The following is a 10,396-nucleotide window of genomic DNA, read 5'->3' on the forward strand; positions in this document are numbered from 1 at the left end:
ATGTGATGATTTGATGTACGTATACATTATAAAACGATTAACACAATCAAGTTAACTAACACACCTGTCACTTTATAACGATGCCTTTTTATTGTGAAAATGACGGGGAACTCAAGAAGTTAAGCATTTTTAGCTTTAGTTGTGTAGCTAGTAGGTTGGTAACAAATGCATGTAGATAGCATGGTTCCGGGAACTGAAATGTATGACTGAACCTACCCTGACTGAGGGGACCGCAAGCGATTCGATCTTTGTGCCCCAGGAGGACTGAAGTGATCAAGATGGTATCTGAGCCACCGTGCTCCAAGGAGAGAAGGTTGGATGTAGAAAAAGAATCACCCGGCAGCAGGAGAAGGGATGCTAGAAAAATAGTCAACTGCAGCTGTCATCTGATTAACTTTTCCTGAATTCCCAACCCCTTACCTACTTTTTCCTGAATTCCAAATCCTTTACCTACACTTTCCTTATAAAAAATGGTGGGCTTGAGATGAGATGTAAGGCAGTCTGTAGGGTAAATAACCGCCGTCTTCTCAGATCACCGGCCATCTCAATAAAGTGCCCGTACAGATTCAATCCTTGTCTCTATGTAGTGGTTCTGGGAGTGACAGGCAGCAAGAATGCTGACTATTCTGGTTTCATATTTTGGTGACTCTGGTGGGACAGCCTCGGGACTCTCTGGTAAGTCTAGGTATTTGAGGGGAAGTCCCATTGGCTGTCTGGACTACCCCTCCCTCCCCTGGAATTGGAGACTCCCTGTCAGCTGTCAAGTGATTCCACTTGAACCCTCTTTCTCGCCACTCCCCATCGCCTTTGCCCTTCACTTTCGATTGAATGACTGCGCTGTCTGGTTCAGGATTACAGTTCCAGGTTACGATCAGTGGTCAGGAAGTAAGGTGACTTGTGGTTTGGTTTGTGTCATATTACAGAGCTCTGTCTGGTAGGATGGGAAGGAGAACTTCCATTTTGGGAAACAGTCACTCCCTTCCCACAGGAACCTCAGGTAAAACTCTCAGTGGAGTTTTGTCTGACTGGTCGACCTATGACCAAAGAGAAAATTATAGCAATACCGCTTGGTTTATGCATAATCTGGACTCAGGAGAGTGCTGGCCACCAAACAGGCCTCTAAATGACTATAGTTTACCGCAATTAGAGTGGTTTCACCAAAGATTGGGGAAATGGCACAAAATACCTATGTACAAGCTTTCCTGACTTTACATAATGAAGATGCAGGGTTAAAAGGAAATAGGTTAATGATCCAGAGAAAAGGGAATTGCCTGTGCCAGATAGCAGAAGCTCAGAGGAGAGGGACCAGGAAGATGTGGATGTTTTGGCCACTGCGGGCATGGTCAGGGTTCCATGGCCCTCCACCCTGGGGGATCTTCCTCCCAATGAAGCTGAGGGAGCGGGAGGAGGTGAGCCCGAACTGGTCTCTCCATCCCGAACCCACCAGGGAACCACATTCAGTGGAGGACAAGTCCCTCCCAGGGCAGGGCAATGCCTTTTGGGAAGACTTCTAGAGCCAGCCCTCAGGATATTATTGGGCACATACTCTGTTTTCTACATCAGATCTGTGACACGGGAAAAATTTACATCCTTATAGGAATGATCTTACTAACATGACTAATTTAGTTATGTCAATTTTTTTTTGCCACCCACCATCCTAATTGGGCAGAGATATGTTTTGCCGGGGAAGGGGGTGTGAGCCGAGGCTGGTATTGGAGAAGGCAAATGAAGAGGCTCGGAGACTGTGCCAAGGAAATCCAGATGGGGCTCCCAACCCTATGAAGGCAACACCGTTAACTGAGCCCGCTTGGGACCATAAGGAGAATGGGCTTCCTCTCTCAGATCATCATCAGAGGTGCATCCTTGAGGGACTGAAGAAAGGAGTCCCTAAGAGAAAAGTCTGAACATGGCACAGGGGATTCAATGAAAGCCCTCAGAGGACCCCTCTGGAGTCTTGGAAGAATCTGCCAGGCCTACAGAAAACATCCTGATTTGGACCCACACGCCCCTGCAAACATTAGAATGAGAACATGACCTTTGTCTCTCAGAGTGCACCTGACAGTAGACAGGAACGTCAGAAGTTAGAGGGGGAATAGCCCTGACTCCTTCCCAATCAGTAGACATCGCCTTCAAACTTTATAATAACAGAACAGAAAAAGGCCCAAGGAGCCACTACTTTATTGGATGAGGCCTTAGGGCAAGTCCATCGGGGGACACTGGGTGCCTGACCCCCATATAAAACACTTGCCATGGACTAGTGCCCATACTGCAGAGGCCAGGGCACTGGGACAGTGAGTGCCCTGAGCCAGGGAAAGGGGGTCAGAGTTGGAGAACTCTGCGTTATGCTGGGAAATGGAAATAGCTCTGACAATGCGTGACAGGGCCCAGAGGTTCCTTATTACAACAACCTATTAAAGTCACCCCCTCCTGTCCCCCAGGAACCTCAGGTAAAACTCTCAGTGGGGGGACACATTGTAGACTTTTTTACTAAAATCGGAGTAACATATTCTGTGGTTGATAGACCTCAAACTGAGTCCTCCCAGCAGGCTGTACCTGTAAATGGAATTTCTGGAGGCCCTGAAAGCCAATTTTTCTTGAAGCTATTAGAATGTTTTAATTCATAAATTTTTATATTTTCCTGAATGTCCAATTCCTCTTCTGGGAAGGGACCTCATGTCAAGACTCTGAGCGCAGACCACTTTCTCTCCAGAAGAACAACAGCTCCACCTACAGGCCCCTCCAGACCATGCGTGACAGTGCCTTATGAAACCACGGGAGGAAGAAAAAATTGAGAATTCGCTACACCTCATTGTGTGGGCTGCTGAAAAGCTAGGGAGGGCTAAGGGAGCCTCCTCTGTTAAAGTTGACCTCAAACCAGGGGCAGAGACTCCCAGTAAGAGGCAGTATCCCTTGCAGAAAGATACCCTAGAAGGAATGTGCCCAATAATTCAGAAGGTTAGGAATACGGACTTTTTTGGCCCTGCCACTCCCCATATAATACACCCATATTGCCCTTCAAGAAACCCCATTCAAATGAGTATTGATTTGTACAAGATTTCATGCCATAAATGACATTGTACAGGACATTCACCTTATACTTTGGTGAACCGTATACCCAGGCACATACTCTAGTATTCAGTTTAAAACTTAAAAGATGCCTTCTTTTGCATTCTGGTTGATCAAGACTCTCCACAATTGTTTGCTTTTGAATGGCAGGACCTGGAATTTCGGTTCAGGGTTCAATACTGCTGGACAGTCTTACCACGAGGGTTCAAGAGCTCCCCCACGATTTTTTGGGAGACCCTGAGCCAGAATTTGAAGGACCTAGAACTAAAAGGAGGAACTCTGTTACAACATGAAGATGACCTCTTAATTAGCAGGACATCATTTCAGCAAAGTTTAACCAATCCTATAGCTACCTTGAACCATCTGGCACCTTGTGGCCATAAAGTCTCAACCTAGACAGTTCAGATTTGCCAATAAATAATAAAGTTTCTTGAGTACCTGGCAAAGTTTTGTTGGAAACAGAAAAGAAGCCAGAATTCAAATGGAAGTTCCCAATACCAGGAAACAGTCAAGAGGACATGGGCAGTTGGCCAGTCTGCCTGCTGGTCAAACTCTTGGTTGAGGGGACAATTTGCATATTAGCCTTTCATTATATAGAATATACACTGAGTGGCCAGATTATTACGCATTCAGAGATCATCATCATCTGGCCACCCAGTGTATATCTCTGACTATAAATGTAATGCCAGTGATGGTAGCCTTTTTTGGACATGAAAGTAAGTAGATCAGCTTGCCCGTTGATAAAAGCGTTGAATGCCACTTCTTAAGCCATTAGTGCTGTCAGTCAAGAATGAGGACAAGTTAGAGAAGTGGTATTGGAAAATCACACAGCTATCAACGACCTCCTTTTAAGACTTAATCACGAATGTGAAGAATTTAAAGGACTTTGCTGTTTAACCTGTCTTACAACTCACAGCTCACAGAACATAAAGAAAAGCAAGTAAAAAAAAATAGTGTCTAAGATAACACGAAGAGAGGTAGTCTTTGGTATTGATTTGTCTAACTTACCTCCTGGCTGACTAGCATTACTGGTCTTAGAGAGGCATTTGCCATTTTCATCCTCTTCATCTCTTCCAGTGTTATAGCTTTTGTCGTTGCATACAGTGTGCCCTGATGTGGATCTGTAATTAAGTGTATTCCTAAACCCCCTTTGAGACTTTCAGATGTTAAGGTACATGCTCAACAGCAAAGCAATCACTTCTATTTGACACTAATCTCATAGAAATATCTCATAGAAACATTTAAGTACTAACAGTAGGGAGGAATGGAAAACTCATGAAGTTAAAAATGTTTAGCTTTAGTTATATAGTTAATAGGTTGGTAACTAATGCACGTAGAAAGCGATTGTTCCAGAAACTGAAATGTATGACTGAACCTACCCTGACTTCAGGAGACCCGCCAGCAATTCGATCTTTGTGCCCCAGGAGGACTGAAGTGATCAAGATGGTATCTGAGCCATCGTGCTCCAAGGAGGAATGACTGCTGCCCAGGATGCAGATAAAGAATCACTGCCAGCAGATGAAGGGATGCCAGGAAAATCGCTGGACTACAGCTTTCATCTGATTAACTTTTCCCTGAATTCCAAACCCTTTATCTACACTTTTCTTGTCCCTATTAAAAAGGTTGGCTTGAGATAAGATGTAAGACAGTTTTTAGGGTAAGTAATCTGCCCTCTGCTCAGATTCCTGGACATCTGAATAAAGCGCCCATAAAGATTCAGTCCTTGCCTAGCTGCAGTGGCTCTGTGGTTGAGTATCTTCCTATGAACCAGGAAGTCACAGTTTGAATCCAGGTCAGGGTACATGGTTCCATCCCCAGTAGGGGGTGTGTCGGAAGTAGCCAATCAATGATTCTCTCTCATCATTGATGTTCCTATTTCTTTCTTCCTCTCCCCTCCTCTCGGAAATAAATAAAAATATATTACTATTTTCTTTCTCCTACTCACTTTGTTGTTGTTTTGCAAGTTCCTTTTGTGTAAAATTAGATTATTATTTGAGATTTTTCTTGCTTCTTGAAAAATCAGGCATGTAATGATATAAGTTTCCCTCTTAGGACTGGTTTTGCTGTGTCTCATAGACTTGGTGCTGTTGCATTCTCATTTTCATTTGCCTCCAGCTAACTTCTGATTTCTTCTGATTTCTTCTTTGATCTCATTGTTCACCCTTTCATTTTTTAGTAGCACGTTATTTAGCCTCCTCTGTTTGTGGGTTTTATTTAGTTTCATTTTTGTAATTGATTTCTACTTTCATACTGTTTTGGTCATAGAAGATGCTTGATAATAATTTCAGTATTCTTAAATTTACTGAGACATGTTTTGTATCTGAACATTTGGCCTATCCAACAAAAGTTTCCATGTGCACTTAAAAATGTATATTTGGCTGCTGTGGGCTGAAGTGCTCTGAGGATATCAATTAAATCTATCTGATCTAGTGTGTCATTTAAGGCCACCATTTCCTTGTGGTTTTTCTGTCTGGAATATTTGTCCATTGATGTCAATGGGGAGTTAAAAATCCCCTACTATGACTGTATCACTGTTGAACTCTCCCTTTATGTTCATAGAGCTTTGCTTTATATATTTAGGTGCTCCTACGTTGGGTGGATGAATGCTTACATAAAAGTTTATCATCTTGTTAGATTGAACCTTTTATCATTATGCAGTGTTCTTTAGCTCTTATTACAGTTTTTGTTTTAAAGACTACCAGTATTTTGTCTGATATAAGTATTGCTATCTCAGCTTTTTTTTCCTTTTCCATTTGCATAATATATCTTTTCCAGCCCTTTAGTTTTAGTCAGTGTGTATTTTTGTTCTGAGGTGGGTCTCTTGTAGGCAGCATATGTATAGGTCTCGTTTTGTTCTCGATTTAGCTATCCTATGTCTTTGATTAGAGCATTTTATTCATTTACATTTAACATGATTATTGATAAATATGTATTTATTGTGCTTTTACTCTTTATAACTATGTTCCTTTTTTCTCTTCCTCTTTTTAAGGAGGACCTTTAACATTTTCTGTAATACTAATTTGGTAGTAATTAAGCTCTTTATTTTCACCTTCAAATTTGAATCTAGCCTTGCTGGGTAGAGTACTCTTGGTTGTAGGCCCTTGCTTTTTATCACTTTATTTCATGCCAATCCCTTCTGGCCTGAAGTAATTCTGTTGAGAAATCAGCTGACAGAAAGAAAAAAGAGAAGAAAGAAAGAAAAAAAAACAACCTTTGGATCTACTATTTGTGGAGCCCACTGGATTTTGCTCTGATGGTGTTGAGTCTGACCCTTTGGTGTGTCCGTTCCAGGCCTCTACAGAGGTTCTCTAATGCGAGCCAATGTGAGTCATTGTCCCTGCCTCACCCTGGGCATCCTGACAACAGGGGCGGTGGGGTCTCTGTAGCCCAGAGGCTGGGTTTGCTTCAGGTATTGCTCCTTGAATATCCCTGCTCTGAGCTGTTCTCCCTTCCCCTATGGACTCAGGCTCTGCAGGGGTATCCAGGTCATGGTCAGGATGGTTTAAACTGACTTGCTTTGCAGGTGGTCCCCTAAGCTTATAGGAGTGTGTGTGTGTGTGTGGGGGGTGTGGGGGTGGTGGTCACTTCCTCTCCTTCCAATGCCTCAGCTCTGTCTGGCTCCTGGGCACTCCTTCCTGTCACCCCAGCAGGAGGGGATAAAAAACTCAGCCCGCTTGGCACTCCCATCCTTCCTTGCAACTTGCCTCCACTGGACAGAGCTTCCAACCAGGCCAAATGTCCGAGTTCCCATGCTGCCTGACAGCTGCACAGCACAGCACGGATTTCCTGCCCTGAGTGTCCCCCCTGGCCTCACATGGGTAGGCAAAGGGGCACCTCCCCTGTGCTTGAGGTGGGCAGTGCTGATCCTCTTTCCCAGGCCTCTCGCAACCAAAAGTTATTCTAGGTGGAAAAAGGTCCCTCAGAGTCACAGCTGGTTGGCTGGCCAGACCCCTTTGCTGCCTCAGGTTCTATGCATGGCCCCTCCTGCCCACAGAGATTGGGACAAACTTCCCAGATGGGTCAATTGGGGGCGGGGTCAGCTTGGGGAAGGGGCCGCAGGCAGTTGGCTGGCCGACTCCTCCCCCTGGTCAAACACCTAGACAAAGGGACAATTTGCATATTAGCCTTTTATTATATAGGATATTTTTTATTTATTTCAGAAAATAAGGGAGAGGGGGAGAGAAAGATAGAAACATCAATTATTTTTTATTTTTTTTAAATATATTTTTTATTGATTTTTCACAGAGAGGAAGAGAGAGGGATAGAGAGTTAGAAACATCGATGAGAGAGAATCATCGATCAGCTGCCTCTTGCACAGCCCCCACTGGGGACGTGCCCGCAACCAAGGTACATGCCTTTGCCCGGAATCGAACCTGGGACCTTTCAGTCCGCAGGCCGACACTCTATCCACTGAGCCAAACCGGTCCCAGCAGAAACATCAATTATTGATGGGCTGCCTTCTGCCTGCCCCCCACTAGGGATTGAGCCTACAACCCGAGCATGTGCCCTGACTTGGAATGGAACCAGTGACCTTCTAGTTCATAGGTCAATGCTCAACCATTGAGACAAGTCGGCTGGACAAATCCTCTTTTTTAAATTCGGGGAGCCTCACTTCTATCTTCCACCACTGATGATACTATAAATTTCCCACATCAAAGACTTTAAAACATATTGTATTATTGAACAGAATTTGGTTTACATTCCTGATTTTATCCCCTCACAATTGATACATCCTGGTTTTATATCTAAATGACTAATAAGATCCAACAAAGGAGCATCTCTTCCACATGAGAGTCTCCAAATACAACAATTTTGGGCACAACTCTAAACAGCAAAAATTACACCTTTTACTTTTTGATTTCTGTGTGTGGGGGTACAGCATGGATAACATGATCTCTCACACGTGATTTTTCTGATACATAAATTATAACATGTAAGCGATGATATAGTGCTACACAGGTACGAAGTATAATGTGGTATTTAAAGCACTTTACAGAAAAGCCTACTTATATTATGCTTTTTATTTTCGGTTACTGTTTGACGTCAGGTGTAGCTCTTAAAGATGGCCGCATGGGGGCAGTAATACACAGCTTCTTCAAGTAATTAACAGCCCTGTGTTTTTCTGATCTTGGACAAGAGACATGAACTCTAAATAGGTTGACAAATACAGGCCAAAGATGGTTAGGTAGGAAACCATTTTTTGTTTTATTTTCTCTATGTTTCATCTGTTACTCTTTGTTGACTGTTCCTTCTGCACAGCCATTATGTATCTACACACAAAGTGCTATGCACTGTTCTATTTCCAGGCCTACCTAATGGTACATAGAGGATGTCTGGAAAAATATTGAATGAAAAACAGAGTCAATAATAAGCAAGTGGTATAGGTTTTTATAGGAATATAGGGAAAAATATGAGTGTACTTCACACCTAGAAAAAGGAAGCGGAGAGATAATATGATCAATATCTATAAAAGTCCTGTAAGATTTAAATAGAAGGCTGAAAATGATGAATGAAATAATAAATAAAAATGTACACCTTATCTTTAAGGAGAATGAGAGACACGTGGTAGGCAGATTATACTCATCCATAAATATTTCCATAAAACCACCATGTGTGACATGAAAAATGGTGATGTGATATGGCAGATTTAATATAGTAATTTCATATCTTGAGTCTGTTTTTTTTCTTTCTATTATATTGGCAACATAGAAGGGAGGTTTTGTCTGCGTTCCTCTCTGAAACACTTGCTTCATCGAACTCCCTCTCCACTGGAAGGTACCTTTTATTTTTCCTGGAGCAGAGGGTCCTCTATAATATCCCTGACAGAACCAACCATTTTCTGCTCGTTGAAAGATACCTCGTAAGATAGCTCATTCCACTCAAAAACAGCTTTAATCACCCAATCATTCTTATTTCTAGTAAATTCAAAGTGAATGCATTGCCTTCTCTCCTTAGCTCAGAACTGCTTATATTCTATCAGAAACAATAACCAATAATTTTTTTTATCCCCTTATCTTCCTGAGACTTTAAATAATTGAGCATGGCCACCTTGCTACCTGGTCTTTTAAAAGCCAGACTGTGCATTGCCTTCATGATAAAATATGACTTGACCATTGACATGGGTAACCAAAGCCAGATTACACAGTTGCATTATGGTGGCCTGGTGAGGCACCAGTATGTTATCCACTCTTTTATTTATTTATCTTTTTAGTAATTACCCATTGAAAATTTCTAATAGGCAACAAGAACTATTTTAAGTTCTGGTGATAAGACAGAGCATTAAAAACAAATTTACCAGCCAGTGTGGCTCAGGGATTGAATGTCGACCCATAAACCAGGAGGTCACAGTTCGATTCCAGTCAAGGACACATGCCCGGGGTGCGAGCTCGATCCCAATAGGAGGCATGTAGGAGGCAGCTGATCTATGATTCTGTCTCATCATTGATGCTTCTATCCCCCTCTCTCCCTTTTCCTCTGAAATCAATAAAAACATATTTTTAAAAAGAAAAGTGAGCCAAAACCGGTTTGGCTCAGTGGATAGAGCGTCGGTCTGTGGACTGAAAGGTCCCGGGTTCGATTCCGGTCAAGGACATGTACATTGGTTGCAGGCACATCCCCGGTAGGGGGTGTGCAAGAGGCAGCTGGTCGATGTTTCTCTCTCATCGATGTTTCTAGCTCTCTATCCCTCTCTCCTCCTCTCTGTAAAAAATCAATAAAATATATTAAAAAAAAAAAAGAAAAGTTGTGTGCATTTTTTAAAATCAGTATTTTCCCTTCCTTTTTCCAGCTCGACTTTAAATCTCATAGAGTTGTAAAAAACTAATAAATAGACATAACTAAAACGAAGGGTTTTTAATAAAGCTTTGTAATAAAGCTTTAGCTCCACATCTGTTGACTGACCAAGGGTTGACCAACACCCACAGTTTCTCCCCTTCTCTTTTCCCCATGGAGCTTCCACTCTCTCTCTCTTTGTCCTCAGTTTCCTCTTTTACAAAAATGTTACCAGCCAGGCCCAGGGCTCAGCCCCAGAGGGGAGCTCTGGGAGGGCAGGGGAGAGTGTAGATGGATTCAGGCCCATTGCCTAGCACAGGGGAGGCACCCCATAAATGCTCCTCCGAGGTAGGACTAGCTTTTAATAAATGACAGCCATTTTCCTTGCTCTTGATGCTGGCCAGGCAAGAAGTATATGGAGCTTTGTAATTTCTGCTCAGTTTTGCTGTGAAACTAAAACTGTTCTTTAAAAAAAAGTTTGTGTTTTTTTTTTGTTGTTTTGTTTTGTGTGTGTGTGTTGTTGTTTTTTTTAATGTATTAAGGTATTTAAAGGCAACTG

Source organism: Pipistrellus hanaki (assembly GCF_964339955.1).
Source record: "Pipistrellus hanaki genome assembly, chromosome: 18".
Taxonomy (NCBI): domain Eukaryota; kingdom Metazoa; phylum Chordata; class Mammalia; order Chiroptera; family Vespertilionidae; genus Pipistrellus; species Pipistrellus hanaki.